At 36.6% G+C, this 25,167-nt stretch overlaps 1 long non-coding RNA gene across 1 annotated transcript; it reads right to left on the bottom strand.

Moving 5' to 3' along the window:
- Positions 1–6,684: 6,684 nt before the first annotated feature.
- On the bottom strand, positions 6,685–22,167 carry LOC146399826 (uncharacterized). Its single transcript, XR_014815103.1, has 2 exons — positions 22,041–22,167; positions 6,685–6,763 (listed from the first exon to the last, which is right to left on the bottom strand). It is a non-coding gene; the product is annotated as an uncharacterized LOC146399826 (long non-coding RNA).
- Between the last annotated feature and the right edge of the window lie 3,000 nt (positions 22,168–25,167).

Genomic DNA, 25,167 nt, shown 5'->3' with positions numbered 1-25,167 from the left:
AGTTAGTGGTCACTTAATATTGAGTACATTCCAAAAGCATTACATTTTTATCACACCCCCTTCATATTTTTTGTCTGTGACATTATCTTTTACATTCTTTTCATTTTGTGTATCTCTTAGCTAATTATTGTAGATATATATTATTTTACTAGTTTTGTCTTTTAACTTTAATGCCAGCTAGTTGATCCACTACATTCACTGTATTTTTGCCTTTACTGGAGATTTTTCTTTCATAATATTTTAATTTTTGGTTATAATGTTCTCTTTTCTGTTTAAAGAAATTAAATGTTCCTTATAAGGTATATTTAGTGATGATAAACTCCTTTAGCCTTTGCTTTTTGGGAAACTTTTTATTTCTCTTTCAATTCAGAATGATAATCTTGCTGGATATGGTATTCTTGGTTGTAAATTTTTTCCTTTCAGTATCTTGAATATGTTGTGCCACTCTCCTCTGGTTCGTAAAGTTTCAGCTGAAAAGTGAGCTGATAGTCTTATGGGTGCTCTCCCATATGGAAGCAACTTAAATGCCCATCAATTGATGAATGGATAAAGACTCTCTCTCTCTCTCCACACACACACACACACACACACACACACACACAATATGGTGTACATGTACACATACATATATACATATATTATATCTGATGAAATATTACTTGGCCATAAAAAAGAATGAAATCTTGCCATTCGTAATAACGTGGATGGAACTAGAGGGTATTAACCCAAGTAAAGTAAGTCAGACAGAGAAAGACAAATAACATATAATCTTGCTTATATGTAGAATCCAAAAAACAAAAGAAAGAAATGAACAAACATAACAAGACAAAAACAGACTCACAGATACAAAGAGCAAATGGGTGGCTGCTAGAGCAGTGGGGACTTTTGGGGAGATGAGTGAATTAGGTAAGATTAAGAGGTTCAAAATTCTGGTTACAGACTAAGTAAGTCATAGGGATGTAAAGTACAGCATAGAGGATATGATCAATACTATTTTAATAACATGATATGATGACAGATGGTAACTAAACATATAGTGATCATTTTGTAATGTATATTAATAGTGAATCAAATCAGCACATTGCAAGTTAACTATAATAAAAAATACTGAATCACTATGCTATACACTTATTGTAATATTGTCAATCAGTTATACTGCAATAAAAAATTAAAAATAAATAATAAAAATTAGTCAACTAATCTTCTTCACTCACTGGGTGCTTTTCAGACTGCTGCCTCTGTGCTGTGACTCAGCAAAAGAGTTTTTGCCCACGGCCTTTAAGAAAGATGTCTGGATTTCCCGTAGCCTTCTAGCTCTCCTTGCTGATTTGCAAAGCCAGATGTTTTAGGGGCTCTTGTTTCCAGTGTAGGTCCACCTGGGCTACGAAGCTCAATGTGGGGGTTCAGAGCCCTTGGTCTTCATGGGAAGCTACAAGTGATGTCCCTCCTGGAGTTCCCATTGTGGCAGTGGAAATGAACCTGACTAGTATCCATGAATTCAATCCTTGGCCTTACTCAATGGGTAAGGGATCCGGTGTTGCTGTGATATGTGGTGTATGTCACAGATGTGGCTCGGATCCCACATTGCTGTGGCTGTGGCATAGGCTGGCAGCTGTAGCTCTGATTCAACCCCTAGCCTGGGAACCTCCATATGCCACAGGTGTGGCCCTAAAAACCACACCAACAAAAAAAGTGCTATCCCTCCTCCTCTAGGTCACAGCATCAGGGGATGAGGGGTGAATCCTGGCCAACCTGTATTTCTTCCCCTCCGACCCATCTCAATATAGCTTTTCCTTTTTATCTTCAATTGTGTAAAGTCTTTTCTGATAGCCTACAGGATATTCTCAAGAGATAGTTTCTCTATACGTAATTAAAATTTTGGAGGATCTATGGGAGGAAGTGAGTCCTGGATCTTCCTACTCTGCCATGTTGTCCCATTCCTTTTTACCTTCATATTTTAAGTCTCATGATGTATCATCATATGGATGTAATAATTTAACTATTTTCTCATTGGTGCACACTTAGTTTTCTTTTTAGCTTTTTCTGTCACTATCACTGTTACAAAAACACGTATGCATGCCTTATTGCTATCTGTGCCTTACTGAAAGGTATATGGATTTTACTTCATTTTTTGCTTTTTAGGGCTGCACCTGTGGCATATGGAAGTTTCCAGGCTAGGGGTGGAATTGGAGCTGTAGCTGCTGGCCTATGACACAGTAAAGTGGGATCCAAGCCTTATCTGTGAACTACATCACAGCTCGGGGCAACACCAGATCCTTAACCCACTGAGTGAGGCTAGGGATTGAACCCACATCCTCATGGATACTAGTCAGATTCGTTTCTGCTGTGCCACAATGGGAACTCCTATAAAGATATATGGCTTTTAAATATGATATACTCAATTTGTAATTGGTGTCATTTTTTGGAGAGCAATTTGGTAGTATCTGTGAAACTAATTCACCATAGCCTTATCAACCCTAGATAGTATTAATCTTAAAATATTGCCAATATCCCACATTCCTCAACAGGTTAAGAATCTGGCATAATGTCCATGAAAATGCAGGTTGGATCCCTGGCCTTTGGCATTACCATAAGCTGCAGCATAAGTTGCAGATGCACCTTGGATCCGGCATTGCTGTGGCTGTAGTGTAGGCTGGCAGCTGCAGCTCCAATTTGACCCCTAGCCCTGAGAATTTTCACAGGCCACAGGTGTGGCAATAAAAAGAAAAAAAATTGCCAATATACAGGAAAAATATATCACACTGTTATTTTAATAAAGTTCCCTATATTATTAGTTGAGTAAGTTTTTTCATTAATTCAGCAAACTCTTTTTGGAGTACTTACAACATATAAGATGTCTCTTTTTAAAAATTTTATTGTCATATAGTTGACTTACAGTTTGTTTTAGTTTCATGTGTACAGCAAAGTGAATCAGATATATATATATATATGATATATATATCTCCATTCCTTTTCAGGTTATTTTCCCACATAGGTTATTACACAATATTGAGTAGATTTCCTTGTGCTACACAGTAAGTCCTGTTAGTAATCTATTTCATAAATAGTAGTGAGTATATGTTAATCCCAGCCTCCTAATTTATCCCTCCCCCCAACATTTCCCTTTTTGGCAACTGTATCTGCTTAGTGAATAAGTTCTTTTTTCTTATCATTCTATTATATTCCACATATTAGTGATCTCATATGGTATTTGTCTTTGTCAGACTTACTTCAATTAGTATGATAATCTCTAGTTGCATTCATGTTGCTGCAAGTGGCATTCTTTTGTTCTCTTCATGGCTGAGTAAAATCCCATTGCGTATATGTACTACATCTTTATCCATCCCTTTGTTGATGGGCATTTAGGTTGCTTCCATGTCTTGGCTATTGTTAATAGTGCCGCAATGAACATGCAGGTGCATGTATCTTTTTGAATTATGGTTTTCTCTGGATATATGCCCAGAAGTGGAATTTATGGATCCTATGGAATTTTTATATTTAGTTTTTCAAGGAACCTCCATGCTGTTCTCCATAGTGACTATATCATCTTATATTCCCACCAACAATGTAAGAGGGTTCCCTTTGCTCCACACCCTCTCCAGCATTTATTGTTTGTAGACTTTTCAATGATGGCCATCCTGTCTGGTGTGAGGTGATACCTCATTGTAGTTTTCATTAACATTTCTCTAATAAATAGCAATGTTGGGCATATTTTCATGTGTTTTTTTGCCATATGTTTATCTTTGGAAAAATGCCTATTTAGGTCCTTTACCCATTTTTTTAATTTTTTTCTAATATATATAAAGCTGTATGAGCTGTTTGTATACTTTGGAGATTCATCTCTTGTCAAGACCTTTTCTAAGCGCTGCTATTAGGCTAACTTATTAGATGGGTATTTCAATGGGTTTAAACTGGTATGTAAAACAGACGTCCCCATTCTCATGGAGCTTATATTCTCCTCCAGGGAAACATGCAATAAATAAACCAACACATATGTCAAGTGTTTATAAATTCTCTGAATCAAAATAAATAGAGGATGGAGATAGAGAATCATATGGGGGCGGGTATAGAAGGTATCTCTGAATAGAAGGAATTAAAACAGAGACCTGAAGGAAGTGAGAAGATGAGTCATGTGAATATCTGCAGGACATGGGGTTTTAAAAGGAAATAGAACATGAAAAACAATTAGGCAGAAATAAGCTTGGTATGTTCGATTTCCTGGCCATTTTTTCTTTCTTACATGAGTTACTTGTTCATACACTTTCTCTGTGTTCCCAGGGTTATTACTTTTTTGTTATTAATAAACAGGATGGTTAGTCATCCTTCATCTTTTATTTATGCTGCAAATATTTTCTCCCGGTTTGTTTTTTCACAAGACTTCCATGCACGATGCTTCTTTTATTGTTCTTTATAAACAGGAGTATTAAAGTTTTTGTCTTGTGGAAGAAGATTTTCCTGAACAAGTCATTTTTTATTTTTCCAGTGAAAATAAAGGTCATAATCATTTCAGATAAATTACCCTCGATTGCCGTATTTCTGACTGATCTTCTAACACTTCTGATAATCCTAAAAGAGCTCTTGACTTGTTACAGCCACATCCTAAGGAAGTTGCAGGACTCAGGAATCACCACTAGCAGCTATCAGCCCTTCCAAGACACGGGTATATGGGTATGCTCAATGAACCCCACAGATCTACACTGCTTATCTTTTTCTCTTGAGGCAGTGAAGAAATGAGATTTAGATTGATTTATTGGAGTTCAGAGATAACCTCAGAGTGGATGTATTTACAGGGTATCCTCAGCGTGGTTCTGGAAATGTTTTGGTGAGTGAGTTAATCATAAATTCTTCCCTACTCACATATTCCTAGAATTCCAGAAAGCTATATTACAGGGAAATGCAGAATACAATGAGGAACTGATCTCTTAAAGTTCTGTAGCTTGAGTTGATTACAAAACCCTTAGGTGCATTCTAGAAATGGCTTAGAGTAGCTCTGAGATAAGTCCCTATGATATGGTTCTCAGATCTGATTGGGCATCAGAATCATCTGTATGGCTTTCTGAAAACGAAAACTTGAAACCAAGACATTTTAATGCACTAGGTCTGGGGTGACCCTTGGAAACTATTTTCAAATCCAGATGGGTAGTTCTAGTGCCCATTTGGGAAGCCTTAATTGAAACATCAAGCTAATATCATGCCAATTTTCAATTCATATCCACTGCTTCTGTTCTATTTCTGAAACAACTTCAGAGCACTTGAATATTATGGGGTAATTAATCATTTTTATAAGAATGTTGAGTGGTAAATATTTTATAAAATTGAGTGTACATGCTTTTAGTCATTCAATTTTATGAAACACTAAGATTTGCCCCTCAAATAATTAAGGGTGTCTCGTGACAACTCACCTCACATTTGTAAGTTTTTCTTGTTTGTTCTTGAATATGGAGTATTTTAATTTGCTTTTGTCCCACTTCTTCCCACTAGCTTGTTATTTCCTCAGAGGTAGGAATCATTTCAATTTTTTTCCATTATAACATCCAAAAAGGTCAAGAACAATACTGAAAAGTGGATTATAAACACATCCATATCTGACCACATGCTCCAAAAATCAGGAAACTGAATATATCACTATTAACTTTTAAGAGTTGCTTGTCTAAACAACATAATTAGGTTCTCTATGTACTATCCATAAAAAAGATGTCTTATTAATTAACAATCATCATAAAAAGTAACCAACTCTAAGGACAAACAAAAGAACTTATCTTGAGTAAAGTTCTAACCTATAAAGAGGATATTCAACTAGTGTGGTTAGAAAATAAAAAACACATATGGATGCTCAAATATCAGAATACGTAAATAAAGTGATTTCTTTCTGAAAGATCAACTTTGAGGGAGTGAGGACCCCATAAGAGACATGTAGAGGACACAGTTCCAGGCAGCTTTCTCTATTTTTATGGCCCTACAATATCATTGTAGGAGTATGTCACTCTAACCCCAACCAAAGACAGAAAAATACTCTTCCTTGCCCTAACCTCCAGACAACTGCAAAACTAAGTTTATGGTTCTCTTAGGAATCCATGATTCACTTTGGAAGAATCAGAGGCCAATACAAACTCTCAAGTCTTTTGCTTCTGACTGAGACAGAGCAATCCACATTTTCAGATCTCCTTCTGAGAAACTCTGTTTTACTTGATTCATCCTGAGTCTAGCTGGTTGCTTTGCTATGGTCCCTATCACTCAGCTTCCTATTTACCTTTCCAGTCTTAGTTTCTCCCCAAGCCCCACCCCTCACACTCTGCCCTACACAAAGGATGACCAAGGCATCACAACATAAGCATCCTAGTTTTCTTTACCTCTCTACTTTCTAAGAAATCTGTATTTGTATTACTAAGCTTTTATATTACTTAGCTCTTGACACCATTGTGTGGTCAAGATAATGGAGAAAAAAGAAGAAGCTATACATATCATAACAAAAAATTATGCTCCCAACATTATGCCTGTGCCATGGACTGGGTGTTAGGGATACAAAAAACCAGCCTCTTTTTTCAGAGTGGGGAGTGGTTTATGTTACATAGATAGCCCTCTCCTAGTACATCAGGCCAAGGCTAGTACATCAAGGTTTCTTACCTGAAACCACATCCTTGCTCAGCTCTGTCTTCTTTGTTATCCTGTTTCCTTTATTGGTTCTTCCTGCAGAATGTTCTCTGAATGAATCACATACATCCCGGTCCTTGCCTCTGGTTCTGCTTTTCTGATTTTAAGGGATCTAAATAGAGACAATAAAAACTATTTTTTTAGGAAACTTGCTATATGTTGTGTGACTTAATATTTCCAACTCTTTGATATTAGCATTCTGTTTCTTTTGAATAATTATTCATATTATAATGAACCTCTATATAAATATTATATAAGGAGTTACCGTCATGGCTCAGCAAAATGAATATGACTAGTGTCCATGAGGTTGCAGGTTTGATCCCTGGCTTTGCTCAGTGGGCTAAGGATCTGGCAATGAAGTCAGCTGTGGTGTAGGTTGCCGATGCGGCTCAGATCTTGATTGCTGTGGCTGTAGCATAGGTCCGGTGGCTACAGATTCAATTCAACCCCTAGCCTGGGAACTTCCATATGCCACGGATGCAGACCTAAAAAGACTATATATATATATTTGACTTATAGTTCCACCAAATATACTTCACCTTTTCTTCAGATCTTCTTACATGTGGTTCCCTAGATTTAGTATAATTTTCGCCTCTTTTTTTTTTCCTAGAAAACTCCAATGGATCCTCAGTTGAGTTTCCTCCAGGAACCTTCCCAGATTTCTCCCTACACTGCCCCTCTAAATCTACTTATGTGTGTTTCTCTCTCATATACTTCTGTAACACTCTGAATATTTCTAGCCATGATATAAACTCAAGAAAGCTATGTAGTGAGTCTACCATGCTCATTTCTGAATCCTCAGAATCTAACATAATACCTGACACACAATAAGGATGCTATTTTAAATTAAAAATGGATGAATATGCAAATGCTAGCAAAATGGAAGATATGTTTTTTGACATTATTTATTACATGATACTTAGGATAGGCTTGGACATTATATAGGTTTGGGGCAATTTTTCTTAGCAGGTGGACAATTGCACTATACCCCTTATCTAGCCTCCTCCAAGTCCATTTTTGTCACCTTTCCAAAATAGGGTTTGGATGGGAGTAGAGGGTTGGGTAGAGGGTCTTGGCTCAACTAGACTGAAAGCTGCTTAATGGAATGGACTGTATCTCACTTACCCCTTTATGATAAAATTTTAGCACAGAGCTTAACAAACAGAAGATGTTCAGGAAATACTGAATAGGCAAATGAGTTTAGTTTCCTGAAGTGAAATGTAAATGTAGTGCCTTATAAATTGATTAAAAATAAAATTCTGAATCTGATTTCCTACACACTCTTTTCATGGCTAATTTTTTTTTTAACGTTTACACTATTTTTTTGTTTTTATTGTTTTTTTGAAAATCATTTATATATAAATAAATCATGGCTAATTCTTAATACTGTGCTTCTCTCCCTCTAGAATCCACTAACCCTCCTCTTCCATTGCTGTCACATCCCCATGCCTCCATGTGTGCTGTTCCCATTATGTAGCGATCCTTCCCTATCTCCTCTGTACATCTTAACCCCACAGAATCCACAGAAATCCTCAGTTAATTCATGAAGATTTCTTTCCCAGTCTCTTCCAGCTCTTGTTGATCTTCTACATTGGATTTCATAAATCTAAAAACCACAGAAATGTCATCTCCTCTAGGGCAGGAGCTCTGTTTTAGACACTGGGAATGCAGAGATAAATAACAGCACCCAAAGCATAGTTGGTATTCAACTTTTTTTTTTTTTTTTCAAGTAAGTCAGTACAGTGGAGTGGGGGTGAGCTAAATTTTTTTCATCATTTTCTAAAGTTCAGAGCTAAATTTAAGACAGAGAAAAGCAGCTTGGGCTCAGGGGCATTGTTGGCTGTTAACGTAAGTAAATTTACAAATATACCCAATGGAGTGAGAAGGTTAATGTATTCTTTTTTTTTTTTTTTTTGTCTTGTCTTTTTGTCTGTTGTTGTTGTTGTTGCTGTTGTTGCTATTTCTTGGGCCGCTCCCGCGGCATATGGAGGTTCCCAGGCTAGGGGTTGAATCGGAGCTGTAGCCACCGGCCTACGCCAGAGCCACAGCAACGCGGGATCCGAGCCGCGTCTGCGACCTACACCACAGCTCACGGCAACGCCGGATCGTTAACCCACTGAGCAAGGGCAGGGACCGAACCCGCGACCTCATGGTTCCTAGTCAGATTCATTAACCACTGCGCCACGACGGGAACTCCTAATGTATTCTTTAACACTAAAAAAACCCAGTTATTTCATTCCCAGAAGGGATGTCAACATTATACTACTTTTACTATTTTTTTTTAGGTTTTTAATTTTTTTAGGTAATTTTTTGGGTCATTCCTGTGGCATGTGAAAGTTCTGGGGGCAGGGATAGGACTTGCACCATAGCAGCAACCAGTCAATACTGGCTCCTTAGCCCACTGAACCACCAGGGAACTCCAAAAATTTTTAATTTTTTTATTGAAGTGTAGTTGATTTACAATATTGTGTTAGCTTCAGGTGTACAATAGAGTGGTTCAGTTTCTCAGTTTCTTTTCCCATATAGGTTATTACAAAACATTGAGTATAGTTTCCCTGTGCTATACACTAGGCCTTGTTGATTATCTATTTTCTATATGCTTGTGTGTATATTGTATATGTTAATCCTAAACTCCACCCCTAATTTATTCCATCCCTCTTTCCTTTGGTAACTGTGGCTTTTTTTTCTGTGTCTGTGCGTCTATTCCTATTTCATATATAAATGCATTTGTATCATTTTTTTAGATTACACATATAAGCAGCATAATGACATTTGTCTTTGCATGGCTTACTTCACTTAGTATGATAATCTCTAGGTCCTACCTGTTGCTGTAAATGGGATTATTTCATTTTTTATTGCTGAGTAGTATTTCATTGTGTGTATTCTACTTTTTTTTCTGAGAAAGTCTTTATTTTTGTTTAAAGTAGGGTTATTTACAATGCTGTGTTAATTTCTACTGTACTTCAAAGTGATTCCATTTATTTATATATAAAAATATATATAAAATATTTTCCATTATGGTGTACCATAGAACATTGACTATAGTTCTCTTTATTATTCAGTAGGATCTAGTTGTTTCTCCATCATTATACTAGCTTTAAAAATATGAATTCTTCAAATAAAATTGATGAAAATTTCAGAAAGGAAAAAATTTGTATTGTGGCCAAGTGTGTCTGATTTTAGATACTGAAGGACAAGTACAGTTGTAGTCCTGAGCTGAAATCGTCACACATTTTTTTTTTTTTTGGTTTTTTAGGGCCACACATGCAGCATATGGAAGTTCCCAGGCTAGGGGTTGAATCAGACCTGCACCTGCTGGCCTACACCACAGCCACAGCAACACAGGATCTGAGTCACATCTGCAACATATACCACAGCTCAGGGAAATGCCAGATCCTTAACCCATTGAGCACGGCCAGGGATCGAACCTGCAACCTCATGGTTCCTAGCAGGATTTATGTCTGCTGTGCCATTACAGAACTCCTTAAATCTTCACACAATTTTATACCCCTCTTGACTAGACACAGGACTCCCTATTCCTCAAAATAACAAGCATTGAGACCAGAACCCACTCTCTCCTCAGAAGCAATTTACATTCTGCAGTTGTCTGAAGCTGTAACATTTTTCAGAGAATAAAGGAAGTGACACATAGTTTGGAAAGAAATTATGCTTGCTGGGAGTAACAGGTGAGGATAGAAAAACTGACATGAGGAGTTTAAATTAATAAACACTACAAGTGAAGGAGAGTACCTGGAGATGAAGATACATCAATGTGGAACACCCTGGAGTTCTGTGTTAGGAATCACAAATGACTACAAGAAACAGACAGGTAGGATGTGCTGGAGTCTCAATCAGATTAAAGAAAACTTGCTTAAATTGCATAACCTACAGGCATTTAAATTAAAAAAAAATCTTGCCTTGGAGTTCCCATTGTGGGTCACTGGGTTAAGGACCTGACATAGTCTCTGTGAGGATGTGGGTTCAATCCCTGGCTTCATTCAGTGGGTTAAGGATCCAGTATTGCTGCAAGCTGAGGCTTAGGTCCCAGATGGGGCTCAGATCCAGCGTTGCTCTGGCTGTGGTACAGGTCACAGCTGCAGCTACAATTCAACGCCTAGCCTGGGAAATTCCATATGCCACAGGTATAGCCATTAAAAAAAAAGAAGAAGAAGAAGAAGAAGAAGAAGAGGAAGAGGAAGAGGAAGGAAGAAGAAGAAGAAAGAGAAGAGGAAGAAGAAGAAGAGGAAGAGGAAGAGGAAGAAGAAGAAGAAGAAGACGAAGACGAAGAAGACGACGAAGAAGAAGAAGACGAAGTTCCTGTCATTGCACAGTGGAAACAAATCCAGTTAGGAACTATGAGGTTGCAGGTTCGATCCCTGGCCTCGCTCAGTGGATTAAGGATCAGTGTTGCCGTGAGCTGTGGTGTAAGTTGCAGACTCAGCTCAGATCTGGTGTTGCTGCAGCTCTGGCATAGGCTGGCAGCAACAGCTCCGACTAGACCCCTAGCCTGGGAAACTCCATATGCCGCAGGTGCAGCCCTCGAAAAGACAAAAGACAAAAGACAAAAGACAAAAAGAGAGAGAGAGAGAGAAATTCTGACCACAATAGCCTAGATAGCAAAGTTTTATGCCTGTTAATCCAGGAAATATACTTGACCCGCAAATAAAATTTCTATGTAGCATCAGGAAAATTGTCTAAATTCCTTAGTGAGTACCACTGCTACTATTGGAGGCCAGATCAGATTTGAAATGGGAAGATGGGCAAGACAGTCCCTCAGTCCCTGAAATAAGAACAGGTAACCTCATTACCTTTGCCAGTATGGTCAGTCAATGGACATTAACAGCACCTTTGATTTTGGTAAGGAAATAGTCCCTTAGAGGGAGAAACACACAAGATCTATACCTTAACTTTCCTAATACTAGGAGGTAGCCTGAAACACACCTGGCATCAAAAATTTTTTTCAAACCTCAGCTATGTGGCAGACTAGCTGTGTGCCTGTGGGCTATTCATTGGACTTTCTTAACCTCAGTTTTTCAGCTATGATATGAACATTTGCTCTGAAAATTTTCTTTCGGGTAATTTCAACTCTAAAAGTTAATTATTTTATTTTTATTATTTATTAAATTTTTAATTTTATGGCTGCACCTGCAACATATGGAAGTTCCTGAGCCAGGGATTGAATCCAAGCCACAACTACAGCAACAGTGGATCCTTGAACCCACTGAGACAGGCTGGGGATCAAATCCACACCTCCACAGAGGCAGAGCCACCTACAGTTGGATTCTTAACCCACTGAACCATGGGGGGAAATCCCTAAAAGTTAATAATTTTAAAGAAAATTTTAATTAATATAAAGTTGTTTATAATGAGCAAAAATCTTAACTGTAAATTCTTCCAGTATTCTGTACAGTAGACTCTCCTCTCCTTAAAGGGAGAAAGTATACTAACTCATTTACTCTCTTAATATTTTATCCTCCTAGTTAAACATCTCTCACAAATGGACACCATCACTCTCTTTAGGAGGAGGGCAGCAAAGACTTTATCTGGAGGGTTTACTGTCATCCAAATTTATCTATGAAATGCCCTTGAATAGGAAATCTAAAAACTTTTTCCAAAAAAATTGAAAATGAGTTTGTAAAGTATGATTTATTCTTATTAGAGATCCCCTGGTGATATCACTTCCTTTTTAAGAGTGAATAATAATAATAATAATAATACCCAATCTGATAGATCACTTAGTATGTGGCTGCAATCTTCGACATGCCTTAAGAGAATTTAATCTTCAAGCATTCTTGTAAGATAGGTACTCTGATTTTACTTTTGGGGAGACTTAGGCACAGAGAGGTTCTATCACTTGTTGAAAGCCGTACAGCTGGAAATTGGTGAAGCCAGCACACAACTAAGTCAGACTGGCTTTGTTTAATATCCATTCTGAGATTCGGCTGAAAATTATCCAATTTGTATCTAGATTGTAATGTCTAGTACTCATTTTTTTTCCCAGTCACTGTTCAGTATTTTCCCATCTCCAGAAGTCTGGTACTTCTGTTTTCTGTGATTCTTCAAGCATTTCAGCATTTGTACCTTTCTCCCAAGACTTCTAAATTAGTGAAGTATTCTCATATTGGGTCTCCATTTACATGCGATTGTTTTTTACTTTCTGATTGTAAAGTCCTTGATAGAGATTAACCATCAAGGGAGAGGTAGTTTTCATTCTGTCATTTGTGAACCCAGGCATGAGTCTACCCCTCTTTGCCCTTCCCTATTCTCCAAGCCTTTTGGGCTTCCATTAAAAATTCTACTAAGCTCCAATTCTGATCTTTGTCACTTTTATGTATTTCATGTCACTTACTTGCCTCTGATCAGTCCATAAATATTTATTGAGCATGTATTATGTACCAGCCATTGTAATAATCCCTGAAAATGTTATAGCCCCTACCCTCGAGGAGCTTACAGTTTAGTCAGAGGAAAAGAAAGTCACTTGGAAAATAATAGTGAGACAGCAGAGAACTTGCTTCCTATTTCACAAAGTGAATAGAGGTCCTTCTCGTTCTACACAGAACTTTAACTTCCAAATCTGTCCTAACTTTCAGAAGAATGGTTCCCTCCTCTCTTCTAAGGCTTAGCCTTCTACCACTGGAAGCAGATTTTCTTATTTTACTTTTATCATAAACTAGTACTTTACTCAGAAGAAGAATCACAGAATGTTAGAGTTAGAAAGAACTTTGCAGATCTTCTTGGCCAAACTCTTGAGAAAACAAAGGCCCAATAAATTACTTGATGGAGTCAAAAGTATATCTGACTTCATATAGTCTTCTGCCCATTTCCCAGAGCACAAAGTACATATTCAGAGCCTGAGGATCTGCCCTTAGACTCCATGTTGACTAGAAGACTAGAGCTCATTAAATAAAAAGAAAGATAGTTTTCTACTGTCACCTCTATTTTTTCTTTTTAGGGCCACACCTGCGGCGCATGGAAGTTTGAGGCCCGGGGTCAAATCAGAGCTGCAACTGCCGGCCTACACCACAGCCATAGCAATGCCAGATTGGAGTCGTGTCTGCAAACCATTCCATAGTTCACAGCAAGGTCCTTAACACACCGAATAGGGCCAGGGATTGAACTTGCATCCTCCTGGATTCTAGTCGGGTTTATTACTGCTGAGCCCCAGTGGGAACTCCTATCTATTTTCATCTTTTATAAATATATTTGTGATAGAGTCATATAGACATATGTGCACACATATACATACACATGCACAAAAACATACCATTTTTTATACAAATTCCTTGAGCTTCGATGCCAATAAAATGTCAAACAGCTATTAATGGACTAAGAAGATAAAATTTTGAAAAAGTTTGAAGGAAGATATGGGAAAAGTCAAACTTATTGGAAGATACAGAAAAGCAGGAGGGAATAAACTGAAGAGAAGGTTATAAAGCAAGGAGACTGCAGGATTTAAGGAAGGGCAGCAGCTTCCAAAGCTTTTGCTCTTTTCTCAGACAATGCTATTAGATGCCATAAATTGCAAGGGAACAGTTTATCACAAAGAAGATTTAGGTGGAATTACTTTTTCTATGGATCCATTTATTTGATGCTCCATTTCATAGTATGGCATGGTGGAAAAAAGGACCAGAACTGTTCTTCAGTATGGAATCTGGCCCAGTAAAATCAGGCCTCACAATTATACATGTTAAATACACATGGAGAATAACACATCACTCTTCGCAGATCTTGATTTTAGGAGAAAGCTTTTAGTGGATGTTTGGTAGAAAGGGTTAGAGGTAAAAATGAAATGAAGGTCTTTTACAATTTTGTTACGATATTTGGAAGTCAGAATATAAACTGCCAACAATTTCTGCTAATAAAGATCAAGAAATGATAACTAGGAAGATTTTGGTCATCACCGTGCCTCCCTCCAGCCTCAGTTCCTCCTGCATATTTTCTTCTAAATCAATACAGAGGTGATACAGAAGTAACATAAACATCCTCAACGCTTTCATCTGTGTACAATTTCTGTGGTCTCAAAACCCCTAGTATTGTTATGGACTATATCATTACATCGGTACTTCTTAATTATTGTCTTATATTTCTTTGCCTCTACATTAGAGTCTAGAGAAGAAACAAACAAATTGAAAAATAAATAAATAAGTGTCAAATAACCTCCAAATTAATACATATTTTTCTCAGATCTTGCTTTTGGGTTTCATTATCCCAAATCCAAGTGTTTTCTCTACATCTCCATGTAAATATACCCTAGGAACTACAAATTCATTAGAGCTGAAACAAAATGTAAGGTTCGTCTCTATCCCCACTAACTCTGCCTGTGTCCCCTAACTTAATAAACGGTCCTGTATCTAACTAGTTATGAGAGAAGTCTGAAATGACACCCCTGACTTGTCCCTCCCACAATCACGCATCTATTCCATCTCCAATTCCTGTCCCTTCAATTTCTGAAACATTTCTTGAATCCATCCATGTTTTGCAGGCCCAGTACCATGGCACTGTCGTCTCTCTCCCAGGGTCCTACAGTAGCCTCCTAACCTGTTTTCTCATTCATTCTTGCTAGACGTTTTACCCCTCAACCTCTCTTCAGGCATGGATCAGAGATATCTAGTTAAAATAAAAATTTTGATGAAAATATTCCTCTGCTTAAAACCATTCTATAAATTCTTATTACTATTAGGATCAAAATTTTAATATTTTGCCTGGTTTTTAGTTCCTTGATGGTATGTTACTTAATCTCATTATAAAATATTATCTCTTAGTTTCCACATCTATAAAATGGGGATAATAATTGTACATATCTCTTAAAGGATTATTAAAAGGATTCAATGGATAAATATTTGTAAAGCACTTATAGCTCCTCCTGGAACAGAATCAATTCCATACAAATGTGTTTATTATATGAACAAATCAATATATCTAATTTTGAGCTATTCTCCCCTTATTTGATTTTCTTCATGATAGTATCCCCTTTAATTTCTAACTATTTCAGTCTTATTCCCCCCCGTGGCACTTATGCCCAATTAAATTTCTCTGCCAGGAATTTCCAACTCCCACCTCAATCTTGTTAGTGTCCACTTTAAAAAGGGAGGCTTTTCACGAGGAAATCTACTCACTATTCTGTAATAACCTATAAGGGAAAAGAATCTGAGAAAGAATGGATATATGTCTATGTACAACTGATTCATTTTGTTGTACACCTGAAACTAACACAACACTGTAAGTCAATTATACTGTAATAAAAATTAAAAAAAAAAAAGGCTTTCTGTTGACACCTCAGCCTTCCAGACTAAATTAAGTCCTCCAGTACATACTTTAAAGAAATTTATACTTTTCCTTCTTAGGTCTTATCAAAATTCTAATTACTTTTGAGATTTACCCCCTAAAGCCCATGTGCCTAACTGAACTAGAAACCCCAGGATGTTAGCGTTAGGACTGTGCTTGTGCTGTTTATGTTCTAACCCTGGCATTTATCACAGTATTGAGTACATGTTAGGCTCCCAATAAACACTTAGTGAATAAATGAATGAAGAAATGATACCCTAACTTTCCATCTATATATGCAATCCGGTTCTCCTTGAGTTTCACACACAACTTGGAACAAAATGGCAGGGTAGTCTTATCAGTTTATGAAAAACATATGTGCCAAAGCAGAGCTAAAGACTTTCAATTTGAGTGGCTTTGCGCAATGTGACTATTTGTTTAAAGATGTCTTAATATGAATATTAACTTTCAGTGTTACTTTCCTTAAACCTATGTCTCAAATGATGTAGAAAAAGTAATAAATCCCCAGCCAAATGATAAATTATTTCCTTAGTCACAGAGAAAGAGTTCAAATAATATTCTGCTTATAAGATGCTCTTCTGTTATCAGTACTTTACAATGAGTTGAACCACTCTTCCTCAAGAGGCAGGTTTATCTCAGGGTCTTCAACAGACCAACCCTCCCTTTCCCACATGTGTGGTCTCCAACAGCAAGCAGAGGAAGTGATCTTTATAACATCCAGCTGTGAAGCATGTGTAAGACTGAAGTGCAGTCCTATAGACCAGTGAGGAAAGCTTACTTAAAAAGCAAAAAACAAAAAAACAAAAAACAAAACAAAACAAAACAAAAAAACCATCTTAGAACGAAAAAAGAAGAAAGGAAAAGAAAAAAAAAAACTTTGTTTCCAAGGAAACAGTGCAGTCAAATTGCAACCACTGGAGGGGCTAAAAAACATAATTCTAGCTACCCCCTTTAAAAAATCATTCATTTGTACACTTGCTCTTATGCTCTGAAACATCTCAGCCTTGGATTGGGTGATTTATGAAGGGATCAGCTCAACTACGAGGCAAGCACGCTCCTTGTAGCAAGCTAGGGATATAACCACTTTTATGGCAGCAGGGTGTCTTGACATTATGAGGTAAATTACCTCCTCTTGGATACCAACTGGTACCAGGAAAAAATAATTTACTTTCTTCAGGTTACACACCCCCAGAAGATAAAGCACTCACCTAGATGAGCAAATTGCTTTTTCCTTATCATTATGAAAAGCCATCCTGACACAGTGTTCTCTTTGCCCAGGTCTATGAGAGGGCTGGCTTTTACCTTTTTTTTTTGGTTTGTTTTGCCTTCCTCCTCTTTTAGTATAGAGCCAGGGAAAGAACTCAGTGCTGTTTTCACTGAAAATAGAAGGCCACAACTCAATGGAGTAATACTGGTCTTGTTATTCTTCAGATTTGTGTCCCTAAAACACAAATGGTATCTATACTAAAGATGAAAGTGCATTTCCAAAAGTGAAGCAGAACAGCAAGGTACAAACGTGTTCAAGCAGGCTGATCAGCAGCCACAAAGAAGCAGCCTGAGAATAAACATTCTGAATGGTAGTTCATCACAACTACTTACAATTATTTTACTAAAGTCTATAGCACTATTTCTAGAGTTTAATTTGGCATTTAATGGCTCTGCAACCCTTTAGTGAGAATGAAGATATGACCTCTTTTAGGATATCCATGGGTTCTTTTTACTCATGAGGGCATCATGTTATGTCCTCAGAAACTCAATTTCATAAATTATCTTTTGTGTCTTCCAAGAGTTAATGTGACCGTGCTCCTCCCAAATGACTCACACTCTCTTTTCTTCTGCAGAGACAGGTGTGCCATGGGTTTGATTGCATCAAGATAAGCACTAACGGAAGATAGAATGTTTACAGAATTAAGGCAGGAGAAAATATTAGACATATATCAAGATGGGCAGGTATAAAAATACACAAGGCTGTCCTGACCCATCATGGTTTTCATGGAAGAATTAACTTTAAAAAGGCAATGATTTTTGTGGTTTATTTCATTTTGTTTTCTTGGAATACTGCTATATTAATTGAGGGAAATAAAACATAGACCCCAAATCTTCATGTGAACAGTTATAATTTTGGTAATGTGATTTTGCTCCTAAGCTTATTCAACTTTAAATATGGCCTCAGTTTGTAGCTATAGAAAATTAACATTTAAAAAGTAATAAATATAGCATTTAAAATATGAAATGCTTTTAAGCTAATGATATCTTAAAATAATTCTTTGGAAGAACACCAAGTTAAGGGAAAAACTGTGAAATTATGCTGCTTTAAGTAGTAAGTAATAAATGAATGTGACCTAGTATACTGCTCACTTATCTTTGGCTCCTCCAGATAAGAGAAACACAGAGCTAGAAGGACTTTAGAGGTGATCTGGTAATCTCCATTTTTTTTCTTTTCTCTTTTTTGGCCAACCCATGGCATATGGAATTCCCAGCTCTGGGATCAGATTGGAGCTGCAGTTTCAACCTACACCACAGCTGCGGCAATGCCCAACCCTTTAACCCACTGTGCAGGGCCATGATCTAACCTGAATCCTGATGCCGCAGATCCTTTTGCACCACAGTGGAAATTCCCATCCAGTTTTTAAATTATGTATAATACCCTCTTCTTTTATTAGATTTGTACTTAATCTAATTCCCACCAAACTCTATGTACGTAATTATTTGGCTGAATTGTAGGTTCCCTAAACATAGCATCTGTAATATTCAACATATGAGAGAGAGAAAGTGCAGATGGGTCTTCATATATTTGTTCATTTATTAATTTATTCAATCTATCATTTATAAAGTGAACATGATCTGCTAGTAATTGTGTTAGACAGTGGGGTTGCTACATTGGAGATGATATAGTTGTTCTTGCTCCAACATGTAAAGTTCTACAGACAGTTATGTGTTGTGAATGTGCAAATTAGCAAAGGGCACAAAAGCATGTGCTTATGAGAGAGAGAGAGTTTGTGTTTTTGATACTCGTTGACGAAAGAAAGCAATAAAAGAGTAAGAGACTTCTGCTTCTGGATAAGATAAAGTATTTGGGATTAGATTTACTTCTATGTCTGAAATAACTGTAAACTGGATAAAATATATGAAATAAACATTTCAATCAGACAAGTACTGAACTCCAGGCAACAAAGGACAGAGACTATGAATAAATAAGGTAAGCTCTAAAGATTCTTTACCTTACTATCTTGAGATAGTTTCCAAGCTACAACAGACAAAAGGGAACCCTAGGCAGAGCCTGGTCAGAGTTGAGAAGATGGACCTGACAGTTCAGAGAGATCAAAGTATCTTAGAGTAGGTAGGATAGAATACTGCAGAGGAGAAACTCTAGATGCTTCCCATAGGGTCCTTTTGAGCCTACAATGGAGTATCAATAGACACACGTGTATTCTAAAACACAAAACAGTGGTAGAAAAATCCCTAAAGACTTACTAGTTACAGTGATGAGCACTCACACAAGGATAGTAACAGTGCCTTTTTCTACCAGCCAGACTATAATTTATACACGTAATCCCCAATTTATGGGATATAAGATAGAATACCAGAATTGTCTTGCTTCAGTAGTTGGGGAATAATTAGGCTAGATAAATCACTGCCCTTATCCTACCTAACACATTTTAAAAGCAAGACCAAAAAGAGTCAGTCTTTCCAAGTAACTTAAGTGTATCCCAGAGCAAAGTTTGAGAATATTTATAGCAGTATAAAAATATCCAGCACCCAAAAAGGTAAAATTCACAATTCTAGGCATCCATTCAAAATCAGCAGGCATACAGAGAAATAAGAAGATATGAATCATGAAGAACAGAAAAAAGTCAATTAAAACAATCAAGAGGTAACACATATATTAGAATTATATTAGAATATTATATATTATATTAGAATATTAGATGTTAGAATTTGCAGAAACTACTTAAAAATATCAGTGAGCTATGGGGAAACTTCTAGCAGTCAACCATTGCTATCCATGAAGGGAAGGGAGGGACATAAAAAATATTCAAATATGAGTTCCTGTTTGTTCAGCTGGTTAAGGAACTAACATTGTCTCTGTGAGGATGTGGGTTTGATCCTTGGCCTTGCTCAGTGGGTTAGGGATCTGGTGTTGCCATAAACTGTGGTGTAGGTTGCAGAGGGAGCTTAGAGCTGGTGTTGGCATGGCTGTGGTGTAGGCCTCGGCTGCAGCTCTGACTGGACCCTTAGCCTAGGAACTTCCATGTGCTGATAATTCCTAAAAACGTACAATCTCCCAGGGGAAGAAACAGAAAAATTAACTGACCAAAATTACCAGTACTGAAATTGAAATGGTAATGAAAAACACTAACCAACAAATAGAAATCTTGGACTAGACAATTTCACAGGTGAATTTTAACAAACATTGAGAGAAGAGTTTGAGTTCATCTCAAACTATTCCAAAAATTGACAGGAAAGAATATTCACAAATGGAACTACCTCAAAGTAAAAAGGTTTTCCACAGTGAAAGAAATTATCAATAAAACAAAAGGCAGACTACTGAATGGGAGAAGATATTTGCAAGTGATATATACAAGAAAGGGTTAATATCCAAAATATACAAAGAACATACAACATCAAAAAATGAATAACAAGATTAAAAAATGGGTAGAGAATCTAAACAGATACTTACCCAAATAAGACATACAGATGGCCAATAGACACATGAAAGGATGCTTAACATCACTAATTATCAGGGAAATGCAAAAACCAAGATCATAATGAGAGAGCACCTCACACCTGTCAGAATGGCTATCATTAAAAAGATAACAAATAACAGGTGTTGGTGATAATGTGGAGAAAAGGGAACCCTCATGCACTGTTACTAGGATTGTAAATTGGTGCAGCCACAATGGAAACAGTGAGGAGGTTCTAAAAAAAATTATTAATAGAACTACCTAATGATCCAACAAATTCACTTCTAGATATTAATCTGAAGAAAACAAGATTACTAGTTTAACATACATATATGTGTTTGTCAAGTGTTCATCATGAATAAAGAAGATATGAGATATATATATGTGAAATTTTGTCATTTGCAAAAACATGAGTATATCAAAAGGGTCTTATGCTAAGTGAAATAGTGAAATAAAATAAGACAAATATAGTGCAATTTTACTTATTGTGGAATCTAAAAAAACAAAACAACCAAAAAAAGAAAAACAATAAGTTATTGTCAGACAGGCAGAGAGTGGCAGGGGTGGGAAAAATAAGTGAAGGGTATTAAGTATAACACACCTGAAAATAATATAATATTGTATATCAACCATATTTCAATTTTAAAATACTATACTTAAAAGTCCACATAACCCAACTTTGTACCCAATAATGAAATCTGCTCCACCATATTCAACTAGTTGTCTATTAGCCTCAGCATGTACACATCCAATGCCAGGAAATTTGGGAAATGTATAGTATGAGGAGTTGATAACTCTTCAATGAGTGCTTTTATGAATACGTTTATTACCATGGAAGACAACTGGCAGAGTAAGCTATAAAGGCAGGCTGTGGAATCTGACTGCCTGGGTTCAAATCCTGACCGCTACCATTTTAAAATTTCCTAAACCTTAAATCATTACTCTGTATCCTGAAGGCCATAAATAAAGAAGACTCAGGTCATCTCACATTTTGGTCTTAAAAGGCATTTGAGGCAGAAAGAGTGAAAACAGGTATACAAATATCAAATTTAACAAATAACACTGATATGAGTTTAAAAAACAAAAGCAAAAACAAAAAATCCCCAGGTAAACCAGCCATGATGGAAAAAATAAAAATCATTAAAAAAATAAAATAAAACAAAAACCTCCTACACTTATTCACCTCCTCATGCCCCACTGGTGATATAGAGTTGCTTTTCCTTTCTGAAAACTTAGAATTAGCCAAGCCAGATGCTGTGAGTTCTACTCCTTTGAGATTTTCCAGGCCATATAACCTTAAAAAAATACTGTAACCTCCCAAAGAGAGAATGTCATAGATGAAATGTTCTCCATATTCTTAATACCTATAAACACTAAACTTTTGTTTAACAAACAATGGATAAACAGGACATCACATACCATCAGTTGAGTGAACACAGGCTCCTATTTTATCAAGGCATGGCTGCAATCCTGATGCCCTGCAGTCAGAGATTGTGAAACTATTGTTAACTTGAAATTAGTAGTTAAATTGGAGAAATTTAATGATCCTCTCTTCCAATGTAGATTGGGAATAATAACATACCTATCTTGCAGTGTTTCTATAAATGATTAGCTGAGAACATAAATGTAAGATAATTGTCACAAAGTGTGTTCTTGATAAGAGAGAGGCATTATTTATCACTATAACTGCATGGTACATTTATGGGCATATAAAAGCCTATCAAAGAAAACTGAAGGCCATTTTTTTTCCCCAAAGACCATTTCAATTTAAAGACCTGAAGTAAATAACAGTGAATAGGCAATGAGGTTTTAAAATTTTTATTGAAATATAGTTGATTTATAATACTGGGTTAATTTCTGCTGTACAGCAAAGCAATTCAGTTTTGTACACATATATATTCTTTTTATATTCTTTGCCATTGTGGTTTATTGCAGGATATAGAATATTGTTCCCTGTGCTCTACAGTAGGACCTTGTTGTTGATTGTAAATTGGTACAACCTCTATGGAAAACAGTATGGAGGTACCTCAGAGCTAAATATAGAACTACTGCATGACCCAGCAATCCCACCCTTGGGCATATATCTGGACAAAACTTTCCTTGAAAAAGATACATGCACTCCTATGTTCATTGCGGTACTATTCACTATGCCCAAGACATGGAAACAACTTAAATGACCATCAACAGATGAAAGATTAGGAAGATGTGATAAAGATACACAATGGAATATAACTCAGCCATAAAAAAGAACAAAATAATGCCATTTGCAGCAATATGGATGGAACTAGAGACTCTCATACTGAGTAAGTCTGAAAGAGAAAGACAAATACCATATGATATCACTTATATCTGGAATCTAATATATGGCACAAATGAACCTTTCCATGGAAAAGAAACTCATGGACTTGGAGAACAGACTTGTGGTTGCCAAGGGGGAGGGAGAGGGACTAGAATGGACTGGGAGTTAGACGGTTAATAGATGCAAACTATTGCCTTTGGAGTGGATAAGCAATGGGATCCTGCTGTATAGCACAGGGAACTATATCTAGTCACTTATGAGGAACATGATGGATAATATGAGAAAAAGCATGTATACATATGTGTGACTGGATCACTTTGCTGTACAGTAGAAATTGACAGAACACTGTAAACCAATTATAATGGAAAAAATAAAAAGACATTAAAATAAAATAAAATAAAATGGTTCACCTCTGCCAAACTCCCAATCTATCCTTCCCTTACCTGCTTCTCCACTTGGCAACCACAAGTCTGTCCTCTACATCTGTGAGTTGTTTCTGTTTTGTAAACAGTTTTGTGAAGTTATCTACAAATCCTAATAATTCCTCCCTTCCTTTCCTCGTTTGTTTTTTCTTTCTTTTTTTTTTTTTTTGTCTTTTTAGGGCCTCACCTGAGGTACATGGAATTTCCTAGGCTAGGGGTCGGATCAGAGCTGTAGCCCCCAGCCTACACCACAGTCACAGCAAGGGGGGACCCAAGCCGCGTCTGCAACTTACACAGCAGCTCACAGCAACACCAGATCCTTAACTCACTGAGCAAGGCCAGGGATCAAACGAACCCACCTCCTCATGGATATTAATTGGGTTTGTTACCACTGAGCCACAATGGAAACTCCCCCTCCTTTCCTTTTTGGTAAACATAAACGTGTCTGTGGGTCTATTCATGTTTCATAAATAAGTTCTTTTGTATCATTTTTCAGCTTCCACATATAAGTGACATCACTTGATATTTGTCTTTCTCTGGCTAACTTCACTTAGGATGATAATCTCTAGGTCTATCCATGTTGCTGCAAATGACATTTATTTTCTTCTTTTTTTATGGCTTAGTATTCCTTTGTATATATTTACCATATCTTCTTTGGACATTCTTCTATCCATAACATTTAGGTTGCTTCCATATCTTTGATTATTGTAAATAGTGCTGCAATGAATATGGAGGTGCATGCATCTTTTGAAACCATTATTTCCTTTGGATATAGGCCCAGGAGTGGGATTGCTGCATCATATGGCAACTCTATTTGTAGTTTTTTAAAAAAATCTCCATACTGTTTTCTAGAGTGGCTATACCAATTTACATTCCCACTTACAGTGTAGGAGGGTTCCCTTTTCTCCAAACCCTCTCCAGAGTATGTGCTTTGTAGACTTTTTAATGTTGGCAATTCTGACTGATGGGAAGTGGTATCTCATTGTAGTTCTGATTTCCAGTTCTCTAATAATTTGTGATGATAAGCATCTTTTTATGTGCCTATGGGCCATCTGTAAGTCTTCTTTGGAGAAACGCCTATTTAGATATTCTGCCATTTTTTTTGTTGGGTTGTTTGTTTTTTGTTACTGAGTTGTTTTTTGTTATTGAGCTCTTTGTATGTTTTGGAAATTGAGCCCTTTTTGGCTGCATCATTTGCAAATATTTTCTCCCATTTTATTCATTTTATTAATTTTATTTTATTAATTCATTTTATTAATGCTTTCCTTTTATTAAATTAAATTAAATTAAAATGCATTCATTTTATTAATGCTTTCCTTTGCTTTGCTAAAGGTTGTAAGTTTTATTAGGTCCTATTTTTTTAATTTTTGCTTTTATTTTCATTGACTTGGGAGAATGACCCAAGAAAACATTGATATGACTTGTCAGCGAATGTTTAGGCAATGTGTTTTGAAGTGCCTTTGAGTATAATTTATTTCCAGGATGCTATAAGAAAATTATTTTCAATGCTTGATTCCATCCTAAATGAAGTATATTTTAAATACTTTATAAAAGCCTAGTAAACATTTCCTCAAAAGATATCCAAGTACACCAGAATGTTAGTTTAAGAAGGAAGACTAACTGGTTTGAGTGCAGATTTTAGGTTTGCTTTTTCAGCTTTAAATATCTGAAGAGTATCTATGATTTCAAGAAGAGAGCAAAGACATTAACTAGTATCATTTGAAATTACTTCTCTGTGAGAATAAGGACTGTTCCAAACTCTGAGCCAAGTGAAATACAGAAATAAATAATTTGATGATTCTGATATAAAATTTTAAAGTTGGCA

Source organism: Sus scrofa, chromosome 9 (assembly GCF_054392235.1).
Source record: "Sus scrofa isolate SSC_HxYL_T2T_F1_AM1 chromosome 9, Sscrofa_HxYL_maternal_Yorkshire_Landrace_v2.0, whole genome shotgun sequence".
NCBI classification, from domain to species: domain Eukaryota; kingdom Metazoa; phylum Chordata; class Mammalia; order Artiodactyla; family Suidae; genus Sus; species Sus scrofa.
The sequence above is the reverse complement of the archived record's forward strand: the minus strand, read 5'-3'. Positions and strand labels throughout refer to the sequence as shown.